Source organism: Falco naumanni, chromosome W, assembly GCF_017639655.2.
Source record: "Falco naumanni isolate bFalNau1 chromosome W, bFalNau1.pat, whole genome shotgun sequence".
NCBI lineage: Eukaryota > Metazoa > Chordata > Aves > Falconiformes > Falconidae > Falco > Falco naumanni.
This window is the reverse complement of record NC_054079.1, coordinates 24,003,709-24,024,913: the sequence shown is the minus strand read 5'-3', so window position 1 is coordinate 24,024,913 and position 21,205 is coordinate 24,003,709. Positions and strand designations below refer to the sequence as shown.

Here is a 21,205-nt window from a genome sequence, read left to right as displayed (position 1 = left end):
CTCCCAATGCTTCTATAGCTGCCGCCGCTACTTTCTTTTCCACCTTCATAGTTTCCAGAGTGTTAATTATAGACCACCACGTAGCTCCTAACGCTTTAGCTTCTTTTCCTTCCTTACCTAACTTGATTGTAGTATCCCAGAGGCAATTTCCCACTTATCTCCATTCCGTAATACTAAACAATAATGTGGGCTCGGGAATCTTATCCTTTTTTCATGCCCAGCGAACTAAAGCTTCCACTTCTTTTTCTTTAGTGCTCTCACCTCTCTTAAAGAGGATACTAGTTAAGAGCTTAATTGCCGCGTCTAATTCCATCACGGTCTTCCTTAGTGCTCTTGTTACCGAAATCTTGGAATAAAGAACTTATCAACACCAATGTGATGCAGATAAGCAGACACTTCTTTATCAACAGCCAGGTGCGTGAGTGAGTCCTCTCACGATCAACGCACACCAAGTTTCAAAATCATACATCTTATATAGGACTTATACATATTCATTAAGTATTCATGCATAAACATAGTATTTCCCGAAAATCATTAACATACTCTCCTTCCATATCCGATTCTGTGCAGTAAAGGTTCGAAAGGTCTAGAAATGGGTCTGGGGTATTATTCGGGTAGGTGGTATATGAGTTGGTGGTCGCAATACCTCCTGCCGGAATTACCTTTTACTAAAGTTCGCTGTTTCTTGGCAGGTAACTATGAGTTGCTTCATTCGACTCTCCCCAGTTCCCATTAATTCTACATTCTGACATCTCAATACTTTCTCTTAGGCTACACATAAACACTGTATCCAATTATGAAACTGTTATCTAAGTTCTAATCATTCCTACTAGGTGATTCTGACCCTTGGTACGGGGCTGTAGAGGATTTCATAGTAGCTGTCGGTTGCTATGCAAACACAAATTCCATTAAAATATTTCTTATAACTCTATATTCCTAATCAAATGTGGTTAATTAATTCTAACTAATAGCAGATATGTAACACTCTCCCCTCTCTCAGAGAGGATATCAGTTGAGAGCCCTGCTGCGTTTTTTTTTTGTCGCGGTCTTCATAGCTTCTGTGTGGTGACACAAGTCGAGGCGAACTGAAAAGAAACACTATGTCTGCGTGGCTGGGTTCAGACAAAATGGCCTTTATTGTTTATACAAACTATTTATATATCTTAGACAGTGCAGGTGTTAGACCCTGATAGGTTTTTGTGTCCTTCTTCTTGCTTGCTATTTGCTGTTGCTGTAGGTGCCCATATGCTTCCGGTTCTAAGTTCTGATTCTTCACATCCTGTTTACATACCTGACAATTTGTGGCTGTCTTAAAGGTACACGGCTAAGTCTTTGAAGTCAACTAACTTGTCTGCAGACCCGCTGCAGACCCCAGCACTTCTGCATAGCTTGTTTTCTTTCTCACACTGCTTGTTTCAAGGACAATTTAAAGTTGCTCTGCATTTTCAACTAACAGGGCTGGGGTTTTGCAAATTGGACAATGGTAACATATGTCCTCGGTCTTTTAAAAATTCCTCTACAGGTGGGACCCCATGCTGGAGCAGAGAAAGAGTATGAGGAGGAAGGAGAAGCAAAGATGGATGAGGAACTGACCGCAACCCCGATTCCCCATCTCCCTGCACTGCTCAGAGGGAGAAGGTAGATAAATCGGGATTGAAGTCAAGCCCAGGATGATGGGAAGGTTGGGTAAAAGTGTTTTAAGATCTGTTTTTATTTCTCATTACCCTACTCTCATTTGATTGGCAATAAAGTAATTTTCTCAAGTCGAGTCTGTTTTGCACATGATGGTAATTGCTGTGTGATGTCTCTGTCCTTATCTCGACACACACACCTTTCATTATATTTTCTCTTCTTTGTCTAGTCGAGGAGGGGGAGTGATAAAGTGGCTTGGTGGGCACGTGGCATGAAGCCAAGGTTAATCCATCATAGTCCTTTTTGGTGCCCAACATGAGGCATGAGGAATTTGAAATAAGGTTAGTAGTTATGAGAGGTAACAGGGAAAACATGGACTGAACATTGCTAGATGGCAAAGAGTGGAATGACTGGGGAATTTGTTGTAATTGTGGTGAAGGGACAAGGGGTGGAGTGTGTGTAAATTGTCCACTTTTGTCGGTGTCATGATGATGTTGTTTTGATTTTGGTGTGGGGAAATCTTTTTATTGATGCAAGTTTGTGAAGATAATATATATTGTGTGATTAGTGTGTATTTTAATCATAATTCTTAAGTATGTGATTCACAGAGGCAAGGGGTGGAATGTAGTAGGTTTGCATGGCAATGTTTTGGTAGTGGGGGGGTTACAGGGGTGGCTTCTGTGAGAAGCTTACAGAAGCTTACCCCATGTCTGATAGAGCTAGTGCCAGCCAGCTCCAAGATGGACCCTCCTCAACTGGACAGGGGAGAAAATTTTTAACAAAAGGTTTATGGGTCAAGATAAGAACAAAGAGATCACTTATCTCCGGAAAACAGACTCAACATGGGGAAATTAGCTTATTGCCAATCAAACCAAAGTAGGATAACGATAAATAAGAACAAATCTTAAAACATTTACCACACATCCCTCCCTTCTTCCCAGGCTCAACTTGACTCCCAGCTTCTCTACCTCCTACCCCCGAGTGGCACAGGGGGACAGGGAATGGGGGTTGTGGTCAGTTCATCATCCATCTTTGCCACTCTTTCCTCCTCACACTCTTCCCCTGCTTCAACATGGAGTCCAACCCACGGGACACAGTCCTCCACAAACTGCTCCATCATGGCTTCTTTCCACGGGGTGCAGTCCTTCAGGAATGGACTGTTCCAGCATGGGTCCCCCCTGGGGTCACAAGTCCTGCCAGAAAACTCATTCCAGCATGGGCTCTCCACAGGGTCACAGCCTCCTTCAGGACACATCCACCTGCTCCAGCATGGGGTCCTCCACAGGCTGCAGGTGGATATCTGCTCCACCATAGACCTCCATGGGCTACAGGGACACAACCTGCTTCATCATGGTCTTATCCATGGGCTGTAGGGGAATCTCTGCTCCAGTGCCTAGAGTGCCTCCTCCTCCTTCACTGACCTTGTTGTCTGCAGAGTTGTTTCTCTCACATATTCTCACTTCTCACCTTTCTGGCTGCTGTTGTGCAGCAGTTTTTTTCCCTTTTTAAATATGTTATCACAGAGGCGCTATCAGCATCACTGATTGGCTCAGCTTTGGCCAGCAGTAGGTCCATCTTGCAGCCAGTTGGCATTGGCTCTGTTAGACATAGGGGAACCTTCTGGCATCTTCTCACAGAAGCCAACCCTGCAGCCCCCCTACTACTCAAACCTTGCCACCAAACCCAATATAAATAGATGCATAGGCACATGGATAAACCTCTTGTAATCCATTTTGCATAATTAAAATATCACTGATGTTTAGGATGAAAGGTTCCTGTGCTCTGTTTAACAAGCTTCATAAAATGCTTTTTAATCACAGTTGGGGATAGTTTCCACGCTCTAGTAATGTTTTGCATAGATTGGCAGAGAGATGAATAGAATAGGATAGAACAGGATAGGATAGGCTAGGCTATTTCACTTGGAAGGGACCTACAATGATCATCTAGTCCAATTGCCTGACCAATTCATGCTATCACTGCCTCTTTAAGCAGCATATTGCTTCTCTGGCAGTAGCAGACACTTGAAATCTCCATATAGATATATGCATTAAGATACATGGAGCAACCTTTTGTGTATATAACTTGTATTTATTTTTCACAACAAATAATTATATTGATCAGCCCTTTTCAAGGCTGTATATAAAAAAAATGACTTAAAGGCAGTGAGAGTCTTAGTGTAATTATTTTCATACTGACAAAAAAAAAATGCTCTAGATAGGATGATGGAGATTAAATCTCTTATGCTGAATCTTGGAAGATGATTTGTTGAAAATCCTAGCCGATAAAACTGTTTCTTTTGAATTTTCTTTTTTAAAAGTTTTAAACTTAACCTGTAGAGGAGTGAAGGCAGTGGGTTGATTGACATTGATAATATGCAGCTGTGGCCTTGCTATGAAGGCAGTAGGTTGATTAACATGGACAGTGTGCAGCTGTAGCTCATTCCCACTAAGTGGTTAAATAGCTCTGAGGAGTGTGGGAGGGGGAGTAGTAGTGTGGTCTGGCTTTGTCTCTGGAGGAATGAGATGCAGTATGGATAGTAGAATATGATTGATGGTAAAAGCCTTATTGTAGTCTACTAGTTTTGTTTGTGCTGTGACAATTGGTGCCCTGTGTGAGGCAAACTGATTTGGATTCCAACTACAACAACTTGCACCCAATGTGGGGCACACTGATTTGGACATTTGAAGTTTTGAGTGGTGATGACAGTGCCCAATATAGCTGAGATAAGTGGGGAGAATCTGTGATCTGGATCATGTAACAGCTACTGTGAGAGGTGAGCTGTTGATGACTAATTGATATGGGTGTATTGTAATATTTGCTGTCTACTATTGGTGCCCAATGTAGTTGGGGACTAAATGATATGGGTGTGCAGATTTCAGCAGAGGAAAATTTCAAATATATCTATAAGCATTGTTAGCATAGAAAAGAGGTGTAAAGTATGACAAGATGGCAGTAAGAACTTTGTTGGGGTGGTGCAAAATAAATGATGTGTTAAGCTGAAAAATATCTCCAATATCAAGACATGGCAAGGTACTGGAAAGTTACTTTCTGAGGCTGCCTCAAGGAGGGATAAAATTGCAACAACACTGAGATTAGTCTTAGACTTACTAGAACAATTAAAAGTGGACAGGGAGATAAATTCTATATTTTTAATGCTTATGGATATATTTTAAAGAAGTGGTGTAAAGTATGATAGAATGCCAATAAGAATTCTGCTAGTATGGTGTAAAAAGTATGATTTGTCAATTACAATGAAAAAGGTGTTCAGCGTTCAGACATGGCAAAGTGTTGGAAAGGTACTTTTTGAGGCTGCCTCGAGGAGAGACAAAATTGCTGCAGCCTTGTTAACAACATGGAGCTGATCATAGATTCACTAGAACTATTAAGAGTGGACAGAGACACAAGCCCTATGTTAACAATGATAATAGACATATTTTCAAATAGAGGCATAAAGTATGATGAGATACCAATAAGAACTCTGCTGGGGTGGTATAAAAAGAATGATTTGCCTGTTACAGTGAAAAATGTCTCCAGCATTCAAATATGGCAAAATGATGGAATGTTACTTTTTGAGACTGCCTTGAGGGGGGACAAAATTGCAATGGCATTCATTATCTTTATAAGGGCCATCTGGTCCTAAGTTTCTGTTGTGTATATAATGCTACCTAAACAAGGAATTTGAATCATGCTCAGAGTCTGCACAGAAACAAGAAGGTAAAAAAGTTCACTGGAGGAAGACTCCTGATCTTCATCCTAAAGACCCCCAGACAACCACTCCTGAAGGACATTGCGCAGGAGCGAAAGATGTAAATGAATTCCCGGAATTGTAATGAATATGTAAATGATTTCCCGACTGAAACCATAATTGGTGGGATACTCTTTTTGACTGGTCACCTTCTGCACCAGGAATTCTTAATGCTATGGCACACCCCATCGTGATCTTATTGATCAGTTTAGGAATTTCCTTAATACTAACTATTATGTTATATTTGTGGGTTTGGAGAATGTTTAAAAGGGTAACACTTATGTATGATGCTTTATATCATTCCGGAAGACTGCTTAAGTAAAAGAATTTACTTAGTTTGATAGAAAAGGGGGGATTGATATGAAGAAATAGTGTGAAATAGGGATGATAAACATCGATTGTGATTGTATATGTCTGCTCAAGGAGTGTAGGTGTGGTGATTGGTCACGTAACCATATAATTTTAAGGAAATAACTAATGAAAGAAAGAGTCTGTTCTTCCTCTAACAAAAGGCGCTATTTATAAAAAGGATGAGAAACATTCCAATGTTATCTAGAGGGAGCACTAAATCTCCTTGCTAAAGAAAACTAGATGGCTGACAAGGACATGAATTAGCTGCAAACTTGCAAGACCACCACATTCCAGGAAAAGGACTGATAAACTAATTAACATACGAAGCGAGAGTAGGCGGGTTTAGGTAACAAATATATATAGGCATTAATTGAATATTCATTTGTTTTATTGTATAAATATGAGATGGTTCGTCACTTCAGGCATGCACGCTTGTGGTGGAGTGATCCTCCGTGAATCTGCGCGCAATAAACATACCTACTTTATAACTTTCGAGTTATAGAGTTTAATTCCGCACGTCATAAGAAATAGTACCGAGATTTGGGGTACCTAAGAGCATCTTTTCAGGCAGGGGCTCACACTTTTGTGCACAAGTCGTACAAGCAATAAGTAATGCATTAAAAATCAATTGGCAACTGCATAGACCCCACAGACCCCAAGCAAGTGGGCAAGTAGAAAAATGACCAAAATACAAGAGACAAAACATGTCAAGCTAATAGTAACACCTATGAAGAACTGGTCACTTACATTTAGTCATATGGAAGATACAGACAATAATGTTTGGCAAAAAAAAAAAAAGGAAGGACCAGTTTCTTGCCTGTGGGATAGTGTTAAAAAGGATAAAAGAAACAAAGCCCAATGCGACCTTAAACTATTGTTAGATCATAGTTAACATGGAGATTAGTCTTAGACTTACTAAGAAGTGGACAGGGAGACAAAGGCTGCAGTTGAAGCAGCCACATCCCTGGTTGCAGAGATGATGGCCAATAAGGTACCTTTGGCACTACCAGATTCTCCACTATTGCCTGATTCACACAGTTGGGGCTGGTGGGAGGAGCAGAATGGTGCCGTGTAGAGTGAGCAGAGTCTATTCCCTTTGGGGCAGCAGGGGGACGTGGTCCTTGTCCTGTTGTCTGACTGTGATCCTGAGCCATCTGTGATAGGTTTATTGGAGGAGACCTTGGGTCATGTTCAACAACCAGTCCAGGTTGCAGCATTGGGACCAGATCCTGCCAAATTCTGGAAAAAGGTGTGGGAGCAAGCACTCATGGAAGGGGATATTGATGCTACAACTGCCATGGGGGCAGGGTGCTAGCCTACCCAGTGCTTTGAAGGAATGGTAATGCTCTCCCTGAGTGGGAACCTTTCAACTGGGGAGTGATAAGAGTTAAGAACAACCTGTATGCAGCATGGAGTAGGCTCACCCTATGTGAGAGACTGTGCTGGTGAGACCCACCATTGCCACAGCAGGTGTGTTGTCTCAACATTGCTATGGCAGGAAACTCATGCCGTCACCACAGTGAATGCATTAAGGCAGGAAGATAACACCACTGCAGAGATTTATCTATACCTTGTTAAAGTAGGAAACCGACTGATGCCATGGAGCAGCAGGGGAGGCTGATCCTGCAAAACTTAACCAAACCCCTGTGCATGTGCCTAGGCTTGGGGTCAGGGGGATCAAGGTGCATCCCTGAGGAATGTTAGGCATGTACACCATTGTTGGGTGGAAGGTGTGGTTAAGCAGAACAACTTGTAACAACTCTATAAAAAAATGGAACAAACTAACATGGGATGGAATGTTTCCCCACCAGACTTGAAAACAAATTGGACTGTTGGGATGCCGCAGCTCTGCGGTGGTAGTTATTGATTTGAACTCTTTCCTTCTTTCTTTAGTTACCGGTAAGAGTGTCCTGCAGGGGGCTGAACCCTTCACCCACTCACATACCCTATAGGAGTCGAGATCCCACCCACGAATCCTATAGGAACCGCTTCGGTCCTTCACCGGCCAAGTCCCTTGCGGGAGTTTGGAACCGCGGTTAGAAGACCTCCACACTCGCTTCGGAATTCAAATCCTGGCTCCAAACCTAGAGTCCGTTTCCAGAATTAGATTCAGTCTCAATCACACAAGTAACAGATACCCACCCAACCGAATGGTGTCCCTTATACTCACGACTCCGTCGTCTTCATTTGGATCTTCGTGCACCAGAATTACGGGTCCTTTATACTGCAGTTTTTCCCTAGGAGCTCCAATCCCTTTTGGTTATTGTTTCTCTTTTGTTCGTTGATCTCTGGAGACTGACCTAGACTGCTACCCTTGAGCCACAGTCTGTGGGGCGCCCCTCAAAAAGTCACAGTTCAGGAAAGCACAGCAAGATCACGTCGGGGTCACCAAATTGTTATAAATTACAACAATTAAAACAATTTTTTGGGGGGTTCAATCCATTTAGGTTGAGAAACAATAAGCAAAAACAGTGCTGGGTGCGCTGAGAACTCAATTAGTTCCACCACACACACACCTGAGTCCTAAAAGCAGCGTCTTTTTTATCCCTGGATCTTGACCAATCTCTTCTCGCCGGATGTTCATCCTGCTCTTTCCCCATTGGGTCGTTATGGTACACCTTCTCCTCCCATTGGCTCTCCTTTGGCACGCTTTTTCAAATCTCAAGGTCTTTGTCTCCTTTGGGGGGCCTTCTCTGGCGTGGTTCGCTTTCCTTATCTCCTTTGGCAGGCTTTTCCAGGCAGCGATTGCCTCAGGGGAAGCCATCACATTGTCTTAAAGGAGAACCACACGTGCCCACTCACCACAACTGTGATACAGGTCCCAGATTTACACAGGGTACAACAATTATACTTATCACAGTACATTCTATTTTTGACATGAATCATGACTGCGTTTATCACAGTAGGAGGTCTTGCTCTCCCACTACCACAATTATTTTACCCTAGTATCCTTGAGTCTTATCACTTCAGTAGTTTGTTTTCTTTTAGCAGTTAGCAGGTCCTTGTCAGAAGGCTCCTTATTTACATTCTTGTTGAGCTCATCTACATCTGTACTGTCCCTTCTTGAAGTGCTGAGTGGGCTGAGCTCCAGACCTCTTGCAGACAGTGAGGCTCCTACTTGTGTGTTATCTATGCAACTCCTGCCTGCAGCAGAGTTTTAGGTTTCTCACTGTATTTTCTCACATCAGGTTGTCATCCAGGACACTGTAGATGACTTCCAGCACCACTAATTCTCTCAGGTATTGGATGTGTTCCTCTTCAGTAGTCCACTTCCCTTGGTAATTCACAAAATCTTTCTTGAGGGAAGCTGGCCTTCATGCTTGACAAGAGCTTTCTCTAGAGGCTGAAAATTGTTGCCTCTTTTTCTGATTCTCTGTCAGTTCCCCAGCCCCTAGCAAGGGATCCCAGCTGCTGGGTTTCATTACCCTCTAATTCCTGATTTTTGGTCCCACTATCCCAGCATCAGAGCAACCAGACAGCAATCTACTCACTTGGATGGCAGCTGTAGTCATTCTACATGTCTCAAAGTTTGCACATGGTCAGGGACCAGATAGTTTCTGCCTCTCAGGTGATTTCTCTCACTTCTTCCTCTTGTTTCTTTGCTGAAGGACTGGCTTCCTGATCAGAACCTTCCTCCTCCTGTACTAATTGATGATACGAGCCTGTCAACCTCCATGTCCGATGCTTCTTTTTCACTACTGGGGTAATTACTGTAGTTGGGGTTTGGGTCCCTATATCATCCATGGTGTTATCAGATGTGGTTTGTGTTCCTGTATTAACCACGCTCCTCTGATGGTGCTGAATGGAGCTCAATAGGCAGAGGCCAAGCCCCAATACAGTGCTAAGACCTGCTGGTTTTCATTGGGGTAGGCAAGGCACTGCACCCTTCCATCAAGTGGTGTGCCAATTCAACAGGATTACATGCCTGTTCAGGTGTAAAATCCCAGGCTATAGGAGGTGATAACCACCCTAGGCACCTAACCAAATCCTCCCATACACCCTGCCACCCAGAGACCAACCAGCTCAGGGCCACATTTCCTTGTTGCTTCACCAACAAGCTGTTTTGTCCTATGCCAAAATGAAACCAGGTTTCACACACAACAAAAAGATGATGTTAATCAAACAGCTTACATAAAGGATGTACAAGAATGTCAGGATCCCATGCAACAAAAGAATCCACATCAATCCCAGTGGAGAAAAGGGCAGTGCATTCCCTCATTCTCTCCACAAGATAGCTCAATCAGCATAACAAGGGCATCAGTGCAAGGGCCAAGCACATAACCATTGTTTTTATCGAAATGTTCCCAGGCTCAGCAAAATGGAGAGCAGCCAGCAGTTTAGCAAGACCTGAAAGCAGCCACTAACAAACCCTAGGCTCTATTATACAGTGAAGAAAGAAAGCTCTTGTGACCCGCACAGATTCCTGCCAATTAATAACTACCACAGCTATAGCATGCTCAGTCCAAAACTCAGTATTTCGAGCCTCATATTGGGTACCAAAAGGACTGTAGTGGATTGACCTTGGTTGGATGCCAGACCCCCACCCAGTCACTCTTCTACTCCCCCTCCTCAACAGGAGAGGGGAAGAAAATAAGATGAAAAAACCCTCTTGGGTTGAGATAATGGTAGTTTGAAGAGAAAAGCAAAATCTGTGTGCAGAAGCAAAGCAAAAGGAGGAATTTGGTCACTACTCCCCATCATCAGGCAGATTTCCAGCCACTTCCTGAAAAGCAGGGTCTCAGCACACATAACAGTTGCTTGGGAAGACAAACGCCATAACCACAAACATCCCCCCCCTTCCTCCTTCCTCCCCTGAGCTTTTATTGCTGAGCATGATGTCATATGGTATGGAATATCCCTTTGGTCAGTTGGGTTCAGTTGTCTTGGCTATCCCAACCTCTTGCCCATCCCCAGCCTACTCACTTTGAGGTGGTGGAAGAAAACCTTGACACTGTGCAAGCACTGTTCAGCAGTAACCAAAACAATGGTGTGTTATCAACACTTTTTACCAACAAATGCAAAGCACTGCACCATATGGGCTCCTATGAAGAAAGTTAACTTCATAACTTCCTCTCAGTCAGACCTGTTATAGATGACTGGAATCCAATTTTATAAAAAAAACCATACAATTTTATTTGGGTTCAATCAATTTAGGCTGAGAAGCAATAAGCAAAGCAGCGCTGGGTGCATGGAGAGCCTCCATTAGCTCCACCACACACACACCGAATTCTAAAAGCAGCATCTTTTATACCAGCATCTTGACCAATCTCTTTTCGCCAGATAATCATCCTGCTCTTCTTCCATTGGGTCAATTTAGTTGCTGGGGTACGCCTTCTCCTCCTATTGGGTCACTTGAGTTGCTGGGGTATGCCTTCTCCTCCTATTGGGTCTTTTGGAAGTCTCGAGGTCTTTGTCTCTTGGCACGCTTTTCTCTTATTGGATCTTCTGAAAGTCTCATGGTTTCATCTTTTGGCAGGCTTTTCTAAGCAGTGATTGCATCAGCTCTAGGCAGGGTTTCTAAGAAGTGGTTACATTGTTTTAAGAGAGAAGCACATTCATCTATATTTTATTTTTACATGTTCTCAATTTGATTCAAACATTCATCACAATTGTGATATAGGTTATAGTGATCACAAATTATTTTAGATCCACACAGGGCACAACAGTTACACTTATCACACCATATTCTATTTTGACACAAATCATGCCTATGTTTTCCACAGACCCAATGCAAAGAGATACTCCTCTGTGTGACCAGACACTTAGTCCTCACTCAGCCAGGCTTGCAGGTATTGCTTGCAGTAGTTGTAGAGTCAACATTTCAGTTTGCTTTTCCTCCAAGGATCAATTGTAATCCTATCACACTGTGGACTCCTTTCCTGTCCTGCTCAAGATAAATACCAGGAGGAAAGGCTTTTAGATAGCGTTCAAAGGTTAGGATTTATGCTTGCTTTACAGCATTGAATAGTGATGCAGTGCAGAACATAGTGGCTCTTAATCTTGGGAACCCCAACTGCAGCTCTTGGGAACATAATGGTTCCTCTCTGCCACTCCTTCCTCCTCACACTTTTCCCTTGTTCCAGCATGGGATCTTTCTCGGGTTCTGTCAGGAAAATCTGCTCCAGCATGAGTTCTCCATGGGCCACAATTCCTTCAGGAAATATACAACTGTTCCAGTATGGTCTCTTCTACAGGCTGCAGGGAAATACCCAGCACCTGGAGCACCTCCTCCCCTCCTTCTTCTCTGACCTTGGTGTTCACATTGCTGTTTCTCACTTTTTTTCCTTAGTACTCTGCCTGTGTGGCATTTTTGCCCTTTTAAAAATATGTTTTCATAGCTGAGCTGATGATGGGCTTGGCTTTGGCCAGCGGTAGGACTGTTTTGGAGCTGGCTGCAATCAGCTGTGTCTGGCACACATCTTCTCACAAAAGCTACCCTTGCACCACAGCACCCCCGCTACAAAAACCTTGCCACGTAAACCCAATACATCTGAAGATGTTTATATAAGTTATACAACTTTCAAAAAGTTTAAAACCAACATTTACTATGCAAATTAATAGAAGAAATGTCATGGCAGATACACTGCTTGCACTGATTTAATAAAGTTTACATAATTGACAGGTGTTCTAAATTGTGTGAAGTCTTGTTCTGGACTAAGATATGAGACTATAGCTAAATGAGCTCCTATTATAAGGATAACTTACTGAAAATGATTTTACAGTGCACCTGAAGACATGGTAAGGGAAAGAAACTTATATATAATTACAATTTTGTTTTTTATAACATTGTATGCAAATCACAGCACAAGAAAAATATGGAGATTAGTCTGATCATTAATGAGAAGCATGTTATCAAATGTCTGATGTGCTGTTGTATATAGCCTTTTGAAATAATATAAACACCTTCTTTAATAGTCATTGCGTTTGACTGCAGAATAAAGAGATTCTAACAATATTTTTTAAAAAAAGTTCCATAAAAAATCTCCACCTTTTATCCATAATAAATCCTATATACCAAGGCAGTGTGTCAAACATGGAGGGGAATAAAATGAAGAGAGAGGTTTTTTGTTTGCTTGCATGTACCCTCTTATAATTGCAGTCAGTGAAGGCATCCAGGATATATCATTTAATTTCTATCAAGCTGTATTTTGGAGGACAAATGTGTACATTGTTTCTTTGAATCTGAACTGAATGTATTGCCATGGATATGGCACACAACATATTTGTTTGTAGTGGAGAACAGTATGCGCTCTAAGGATTATTTTTTTTTAAATAATTGCCATTTGATATGTTCCAGGCACAAACTTCATTTCTTTAAAATTTGTTTGTGATGTTTGAAAGTGAATCGTCTCAGAGAGGGGTGATTTAACATAACATGCTCAGTGATATCTCCATAAAAGCAGGGAAATTGTCTCAGCCCTTCCTTCCATTTGGTGATAACATTTGAACAAGGGCATCATGAGTGTCCCCAGAAGACCTTCCTATTACATTGGTGTCAAGAACAAATAAGCAAATATGTAAACTGTCAGAGTACATAAGAAACCTACTGAAGTGCTACCACTGCCTGGGAAAAGAATGCATATGTCATGAATATGCTATTTCTGAAGCAATGTTAGATAACAAATAGGATAATTTTTTTAAGAGGTGAAGGTATTTTGAATGAGTAGCTTCATCATTTTGCTGGCTTACATTCATTTCTTGTTTTAAACAGATTTTGTTAATAATGTATTTAAATACTCAAAGGTTGGAAGGGAAATACTGGATTCTGTTATCACAATTGCCTGATGTATCAATACCTTGATTTAGTATTATTTTGTCAAAAAAAGTTTTGAGGACCTGTTTTGAGCTTTGTTCAAAGCTTCCTCTGCAGCACATAGAGAAAAAAAAATTACAGTCAAAGAGTCTGGCAATGCTGTCATCAGCAATGAGGAAATGAGGATGTTGTATTTGCTATTATCTCTAATAGATGAAATGGAACAAGCACTAATTATCATGCTGCATTTCTACTATATTACACTTTATGTTCATATTACAATTTATGTCCAGTGCAGCAAAAAGTCAGCAACATATTTGCTAGTTTCTTAGCATCTTGAATTATGTTTCTATCTGAGAAAGCTGTCCTCTCATTTTAGAAACAAGTAATAATATTATTTTTTAAAAGTATTTGGAAATAGCAATGGAAGCCATTAATTAGCTCTTGTTTTAACTCACAACACACCACAAAGGAAGTGCTGAATGCTGCTGTTCTGTAGTCAGTGCCTACAGTTGATTCTTATTCAAGGAAAGTGCCATTTACATGTATCTTGTTGTCTAAGAACTGATTAAAGACTTGAAGATTCAACCTGTGCCGAGTTAATTTTAGGAAAATGAATGATTCACCTGTACCTTTATTTATAACATAGGTTGTTGTTGTGGTTTAACCCCAGCTGGTAACTAAGTACCACCCTGCTTACTCACTCCCCTCTCACCCAGAGGGATGGGGAGGAGAATTGGAAAGGAATGTAAAACTCGAAGGTTAAGATAAGAACAATTTATAACTGAAATGGAATAAAAATGAAATAATAATAATAACAACAACAACAACAACAATAACAGTTATAATGAAAAGGGTGGGGTGGGGTGTAAAGGCCAGAATAAAATCCAAGGGGAAAGGGAGAAAGAAAACAAGTAATGCACAATACAACTGTTCACCACCTGCTGACCGATGCCCACCCAGTCCCCAAGCAATGATCGATCAGCAGGCCCTAGCCAAACCCCCAAGTTTATATATTGAGCATGACATCCCATAGTATGGAATACCTCTTTGTCTAGTTTGGATCAAATAACCTGGCTGTGTCCCCTCCCAATTTCTTGTGACCCTCCAGCCTTCTTGCTGGCAATGCCTAGGAAACTGAAAAGTCATTGACTTAGTATAAATAATACCCAGCAACAACTAAAAACATCAGTGTGTTATCAAAATTGTTCTCACATCAAAGCCAAAACACAGCACTGTACTAGCTACTAAGAAGAAAATTAACTCCATCCCAGCTGAAACCAGGACAGTATCCACCCCTTATTCCATACCATTTACGTCATGTTATGTTCTCCAATACATCATCACCTCTCCTGTCCTTTAACATAAATAAACAGATATCATTCCCTTTGTCTATGGACCATCCCTCTAAAATCCATTGAGTTCATTTAGTCCATGATGATGGGCTCCATCTGTTATAACAGTCTTTCTAGGCAGGGAAGATGGTACAAGGCATTGGATTGTTGGATTTTGAAGCCGGTTCTGATCCTATTACAGCTGCACTGATCTGGTTTCACCAAAGTCATTCTTCGTTGGTGTGGCAGTTGAAGAGAAATAAGGTTCAAATCTTCAAATTCAAACTGGTAGAGATGGATGCCACAATATACCCAGTGTACTAATACATATCCAGTCTCTTTGGGGGTATGGGTTCAAATACTACTGCTGCTACCAGTGACAATATACAGTGTTATGTAGCAATTAACATCACTCAATTTATTGGCTGTTTTCACTCAAAATCAAATCCCCTTGAGGCACATATCGAATTTTCGCATCCTCCCACATTACCCACCAAGTGCTCCCAGGCCCTTGAGCAAAAACAATCCCACAAATGGGTTTGACTTTGCCTGAGGCAGGAATGACCCAGAATGTTTTCTCAAGCATATTTTTAGGGTGCACTACAGGAATCCCCCTCTACAGTACGCAAAAGCTTTGACTGGGCAGGACCAGCTCGGGTAGCAGATCCTCTGGTATGGACCAACCAGGTAGTCTTTTCTAGATGTTTATACCAATGTTTGAAAGTTCCACCACCCATTGCTTTCAGTGTAGTCTTTAAAAGTCCGTTATATTGTTCAGTTTTCCCAGAGGCTGGTGCATGATAGGGAATGTGATATACCCACTCAATACAATGGTCTTTGGCCCAGGTGTCTTATGAGGTTTTTTTGGAAATGAGTACCGTTGTCCAATTCAATTCTTTCTGGGGTGCCATGTGGCCATAAGACTTGCTTTTCAAGGCCCAGGAGCGTGTTTCTAGGACATGGCATGGGGCACAGGGTATGTTTCCAGCCATCCAGTGGTTGCTTCCACCATTGTAAGCACATGGCGCTTGCCTTGGCGGGTCTGTGGGAGTGTGATATAGTAAATTTGCCAAGCCTCACCCTATTTATATTTCAGCCATCGTCCTCCACACCACAGAGGCTTTGATGGTTTGGCTTGCTTAATTGTAGAACCTTTCACATTCAAGAATGACCTGTGTGATACTGTCCATGGTCAAGTCCACCCCTTGATCTCGGGCCCATCTATACGTTGCATGTCGTCCTTGATGACCTGACGTGTCACGGGCCCACCGAGATATAAATAATTCACCTTTATGTTGCCAATCCAGATCTACCTGAGCCACTTCAATCTCAGCTGCTTGATCTACCTGCTGGTTGTTTAAATGTTCCTCTGTAGCCCGACTCTTGGGTACATGAGCATCTACATGACATACCTTTACAACTAGGTTCTCCACCTGACCAGCGATATCTTGCCATAATGCAGCAGCCCAGATGGGTTTACTTCTGCATTGCCAATTACTTTGCTTCCATTGCTGTAACCACCCCCACAGGGCATTTGCCTCCATCCATGAGTCAGAATAGAGGTAAAGTATCGGCCACCTTTCTCGTTCAGCAATATCTCAAGCCAGCTGGATAGCTTTCACTTCTGCAAACTGGCTCAATTCACCTTCTCCTTCAGTAGTTTCTGCAACATGTCATAGGGGACTCCATACAGCTGCTTTCCACCTATGATGCTTTCCTACAATACAGCAGGACCCATCAGAAAACAAGGCATATTGCTTCTCATGTTCTGGCAGTTCATTAAACAAAGGGGCTTCTTCAGCACGTGCCACCTCTTACTCTGGTGACATTCTGAAATCTTCACCTTCTGGCCAATCCATAATAATTTCCAAAATTCCTGGACGATTGGGATTTCCTATCCAAGCTCATTGTGTAATCAACGCGATTCACTTACTCCATGTAGCATCAGTTGCATGATATGTAGAAGAAACCCTCCCTTTAAACATCCAGCCTAGCACTGGTAACTGGGGTGCCAAGAGGAGCTGTGCTTCAGTACCAATCACTTCTGAAGCAGCTCGAACCCGTTCATAAGCTGCCAATACGTCTTTTTCAGTTGGAGTATAGTGAGCCTCGGATCCTTTATATCCTCGACTCCAAAAGCCCAAAGGTCGTCCTTGAGTTTCCCCTGGTGTTTTCTGCCAGAGGCTCCAGGTAGGGCCATTCTCCCTGGCTGCAGTGTGGAGCACATTCTTTACATCTTGCCCAGTCCAAACCGGCCCAAGACCTACTGCTTGAACTATCTCCCGTTTAATTTGTTCAAAGGCTTGTCGTTGCTCAGGACCCCATTTAAAATCATTCTTCTTTTAGGTCACATGATAAAGAGGGCTACAATCAGACTGTAGTTTGGAACGCGCATTCTCCAAAAACCAATGACACATAAGAAAGCCTGAGTTTCTTTCTTATTAGTTGGTGGAGACATTGCTGTTATTTTGTTGATCACATCTATGAGGATTTCACAATGTCCATCTTGCCATTTTATTCCCAAAAACTGGATCTGCTGTGCAGGTCCCTTGACTTTACTCTGTTTTATGGCAAAACTGGATTTCAGAAGGGTTTGGATACTTTTCTCCCCTTTCTCGAAAACTTCTTCTGCTGTATTGCTTCATACGATGATGTCATCAATGTATTACAGGTGTTCTGGAGCTTCACCATGTTACAGCGCAGCCTGGATCAGTCCGTGGCAGATGGTAGGGCTGTGTTTCCACCCCTGGGGCAGTCGATTCCAGGTGTAATGGACACCCCTCCAAGTGAAAGCAAACTGTGGCCTGCACTCTGCAGCCAAAGGGATTGAGAAAAACGCATTTGCAATATCAATAGTAGCATACCGGCTGCCTTTGATTCCAGTTCATATTGAAGTTCTAGCATGTCTGCTACGGCAGAACTCAATGGCGGCGTGACTTCATTCAGGCCACAATAGTCCACTGTTAGTCTCCATTCTCCATTAGACGTTTGCACTGGCCATATGGGGCTATTAAATGGTGAATGTGTTCTGCTGATCACTCCTTGGCTCTCTAGTTGATGAATCAGCTCCTGGATGGGAATCGGGGAGTCTCGGTTGGTGCACTATTGCTGCCGGTGCACCATGGTAGTAGCAATAGGCACCTGCTGTTCCTCTGCTTTCAGTAACCCCACCACAGAAGGGTCTTCTGAAAGACCAGGCAAAGTAGACAGCTGCTTAATTTCCTCTGTTTCCAGGGCAGCTATACCAAAAGTCCACCGATACCCTTTCGGATCCTTGAAATACCCTCTCCTAAGACAGTCTATGCCAAGGATTCATGGAGCTTCTGGGCCAGTCACTATGAGATGTTTTGCCACTCATTCCCAGTCAAGCTTATTTCAGCTTCCAATACACTTAGCTGCTGCAATCCCCCTGTCACTCCAGAAATACAAATGGGTCCTGCTCCTTCATAGCTTGATGGCATTAAAGTACACTGTGCACCTGTATCTACTAGAGCTTTATATTCCTGTGGGTCCCATGTGCCAGGCCATCGGATCCACACAGTCCAATAAACCCAATTATCCCTGGCCTCCACCTGGCTGGAGGCAGGGTCCCTCTAATCCTGGTCTAGGGGCTCCCCACCAGGACAGCAAGTGGTGTGAAGCAGATGTAGTGTAGAGTAGTTCTGCTCACGTATGTCTTTCCAGAATGGGTTAGAATTCCTTTTCACAGGATCAAGAGCAATGTCAATCCTACCACTGTCTGGGAAAACTGCCCTCTGGAGAGTGGAGCAGCAACCTTCCTGGAAGACTCTTTATTTGTGATTGTTTTTTCCTTGTAGTTCATGCACTCGTACCTCCAGAACTGAGGTAGGTTTTCTATCCCACCTCCTTATGTCCTCTCCGTGGTCTCACAGATAAAACCACAGAGTGCCCCATGGTGTGTATCTCCTATATTCTCCCTCCCAAACAGAAGGACGTCTATGGTTGATAGCTGAAATGCGGGTCCATACAGGTGGAGAGTAGGATATATCCTCATCAAGTTGCTGGACCAGTTTCTCTACAGCAGAGATGAGGGAGGTAGAGACACTATCTTCATAGTCTCGAAGCTGATGAATCACTTCATCCACTGTTGGTGGTGCAGTGTCTGACTAACCCATTATTGGCAATGAGTTGGCATATGCTGATGGTGCGGTCTGTACCAATTTCTGCCACGTGGGTCGTGTGCATGGGACTTCATCAGGATCTATGGGTGACTGTGGATCATTCAGGTTATAATAGATCATCTCTTTCACAGCTAATTTCCTCAAGTACTGAATACCTTTCTCTATTGCGGTCCACTTGGTTGGGCGACATGCAGTATCCTCCTTGAACGGATACCTTTCCTTCACGCTTGACAGGAGTTGCTTCCAGAGGCTGATGATTTGTGCTCCTTTTCCAATTGCCGTATCAATGCCCCTTTCTCTAGCAAGTGATCCCAGCTGCCTAGCTTCCCTACCCTTCAACTCTATACTATGAGCCCCATTATGCCAGCATCGAAGCAACCAGGTGATAACGTGTTCACCTGGTTGACAGGCATAATCTTTCCACGTATTCCTCAGTTCACTCAGAGATAGGGATTGGAGAGGTTACCTTTTGTTCGCTTTCTTCATCTTGTTCACGTGATGGGCCTGCTCCTTCATCCTCCTTTACCAAACGAGCTGCTTTCCGTTTCCATTTCTTTTTATCTACAGGGGCCACTAACACCGACAGCAGTCGGTCTTCTGCATCACTTGTTTCAGGGACCAAAGTAGCTGGAATGCCTGCCGCAGGGGCTAGAGTAGCTACAGGGGCTAGAGTAGCTGCAGCGCCAGCTGCGGGGGCTGGAGCAGCCGGAGCAGCTGCAGCGACTGGAGCAGGGGCTGGAGCAGGGGCTGGAGCAGGGGCTGGAGCAGGGGCTGGAGCAGCCACAGCACCTGCCACAGGGGCTGGAGCGGCCGCAGAGGGTGGAGCGGCATCTGGAGAGGCTGCAGCAGCTGCTGCAGGGGCTAGAGCAGTAGTTACAGTTTGTCGCTTAGAATTCCACCAGATTCAGGACATGAAAACCGCATTCAGTATTCCTATCTGTAGGTTCAGGACTGACACTATGGAGCTTCCAGCGGACCAAAGATACTCAGAGTCTCCTAAAATCCTAAATGTTTCATTAATTAGCCCTGAGGAGAAAGGGAAGATGTAGACCTCACCCACAGGCTGACTCTCTGGGAAAGCAAAGCCAAAGGTACAGCTGTTGACATTCCCCCGCAGGGGCCACCAGACACACAGAGGCGACAACACTGAGTACACAGACCAGATTAGTTTCATAACCAACGAGTCCATCATATTATAGACTAGTTCTATATAGTACAACACTATAATAACTTTAGCCCAGGTCCCAACGTAAACAAACAACACAACCGGGAACATATACTGTAAGTAAAGTAAACAAAACAATGAAACCCTGGGATCTTGGGCAGCAAATTTGAAAGCAGAGAAGCCAGCATTGTAGCCAATTATTATTAATTTAATACAATGAATACTGCAAACAATTTAATCTAACACAGTCTGATTAGACCTGTCATTATCTCAACCCTTCGTGCCCTACGTTGGGCACCAAAAAGGACTGTTGTGGTTCAACCCCAGCCAGCAACCAAGCACCATGCTGTGGCGTATTGATGCACGGACTCCGAGCGTGGATTGAAGACTCAAAGACACTTGAAGACACTTCAAAGACACTTTATTAAAATCAAGCAAGCCTTTTATACCTTTACAGGGGGCTGATGTATCAGCCTGTAACTATGCTCAGTAATTTTCCACTCTAGCTCTTTTTTCTATTGCAGACACAGCAACTTAGAAACTCCCTTTATCTACAAGGCCACAAGCTCTGCAGACAGCTCCGTATCTTAAAGTTTCTCTTCTTGCTCCCATGGCTAACTTCAAATGAGCATAACTATGTCTCTCTCTCAAGGCTGGTTTTCGCATGCTGATGCTGTCAAGCTGGCTTGAGAAATACCCACGTCCCCCTTCTTTATATATAAAAAAGGCTTGTTTCAATGCTCTAGCTATTAGAGTTTGCACACATTTCAACACACATGGAATACAGATCAGAATACATACAAGAATGAACAAGCATCCTACACCTATTTCTAATAAGCTTTTTATCCATGCAGTTAAACCTAATCTACTAAAAAGATTTCAAAAAATGTTAAAACCATCACTTTGCTGTAGTTTCTGTGCTCCTCCTTGCAAGTTTTCAATACTTTTGTTAATAGATTCCGAATGATCAGACAGATTCATACAACAAAGCCCATCCAAATCCTGACAACCATGACCTTGCACTAATAATAGAAAAATCTACTGCAGCTCTATTCCTCAGCATAGCATGCCTTATTGAATCAA

The 21,205-nt window shown here is 42.9% G+C and overlaps 1 long non-coding RNA gene across 1 annotated transcript; it reads left to right on the top strand.

The window, feature by feature from the left end:
- The first annotated feature begins 2,128 nt into the window (after positions 1-2,128).
- On the top strand, positions 2,129-20,380 carry LOC121080597. The gene is made up of 3 exons (XR_005825438.1): positions 2,129-2,140; positions 4,394-4,398; positions 20,296-20,380. It is a non-coding gene; the product is annotated as an uncharacterized LOC121080597 (long non-coding RNA).
- The last annotated feature ends 825 nt before the right edge of the window (positions 20,381-21,205 follow it).